This window comes from Chiloscyllium plagiosum, unplaced genomic scaffold (assembly GCF_004010195.1).
Source record: "Chiloscyllium plagiosum isolate BGI_BamShark_2017 unplaced genomic scaffold, ASM401019v2 scaf_13439, whole genome shotgun sequence".
NCBI classification, from domain to species: Eukaryota; Metazoa; Chordata; class Chondrichthyes; order Orectolobiformes; family Hemiscylliidae; genus Chiloscyllium; species Chiloscyllium plagiosum.
Genome location: NW_025215114.1, coordinates 45,167 through 46,444, shown reverse-complemented (window position 1 = coordinate 46,444; position 1,278 = coordinate 45,167). Strand labels below are relative to the sequence as shown.

The 1,278-nt window shown below is 44.5% G+C and overlaps 1 non-coding gene across 1 annotated transcript; it reads left to right on the top strand.

The window, feature by feature from the left end:
* The first annotated feature begins 797 nt into the window (after positions 1–797).
* On the top strand, positions 798–870 carry trnav-cac. Its single transcript has one exon. It is a non-coding gene; the product is annotated as a tRNA-Val (tRNA).
* Positions 871–1,278: the final 408 nt, after the last annotated feature.

Genomic DNA, 1,278 nt, shown 5'->3' with positions numbered 1-1,278 from the left:
TTGCGTGTGTGAGTGTGTGTGTGTGTGTTTCTGTGTAGATCTGTGTAATGGCAGGAGACAGGACGGTCGTGAATGATTGTGTGTGGGTTTCTGTGTATATTTGTTGAATGACAAAAAACAATGTGGTGGGGAAGGGTTGTGTTTGTGTGTGTTTCTGTTATATTTGTTTAATGACAGGAGACAGGAAGGTGGTTTAGAGATTTGTGTGTTTCTGTGTATATCTGTTTATTGTTCGGAGGCAAGGTGTTGGTGCAGAGTTGTGTGTGTGTGCTTCTGTGTATATCAGCTTGATAGCGTGAGACAACGTGGTGGTGGAGGCTTGTGTTGTGTGTTTCTGTGTATATCTGATTCCTGGCAAGAAACAGGGTTTTGGTGGATGAGTTTCTGTGTACATCTATTTAATGGAAGGAGACAGCGTGATGATGGAGGGTTGTGTGTGTTTCTGCATATATCTGCTTAATGGTAGGAGATAGGGTAGTGGTGGAAGGTTGTGTGCTTGTGTTTAAGTCTATAACTGTTTAATAACAGGAGACAGGTATTGGTGCAGGTTTTTCTGCATTTTACGAATAACGTGCAATTTGATGCAGAGATATTCACACCTAAACATGAGCCATATTGATACCAACTGAGCTGAAAACGTATTGGAACTGAGTTGGAAGCGTGTTTTTCTTTACGTTTTCAAGGTGTCAGTGACGCTGGACAACAACGAGCTATTGGAAACAGAAAGGTGAAACGTGGAATGGGTTCAACTTTCAGTGCTGGATGCCACTGAGCCGCAGCACGGGCGCGAGCGGCTTGTTTCTGTAGTGTAGTGGTCTTCACGTTCGCCTCACACGCGAAAGGTGCCCAGTTCGAAACTGGGCGGAAACTGCTTTGTTATTCAACTGCAGCCTTTAAGACAGGAAAGAAGCAAATGCTCTGTTGTCACAGCGCACCACGAATTCCTGAACTTGTCTGTCTGTCAAATCTACCCCAAGGTCGTCTCAGAAAGACCTCATTTGGAAGCTGTCAATCGTTATTCAACGTGCGAGAATTGGCACCAGATATCTTGAATCATGTTCTGGTGCAATTCGCACGTTAGTGGCTCATTCAATCAGCAACAGCAATGAAAGAAATTACACTCTCAGAGGAACGTCTGGGTCTGTGCTTTCATAGCGTCACGAGTATTAAGGTGCGCCCCGAGATCTAAGCCACGTTGGAATGAAACAGAGGAATCGACAGAGAGGCAACAGAATGACATCGCATCCATTTGTTTTTCTTTAAACCACTGACGAGCAG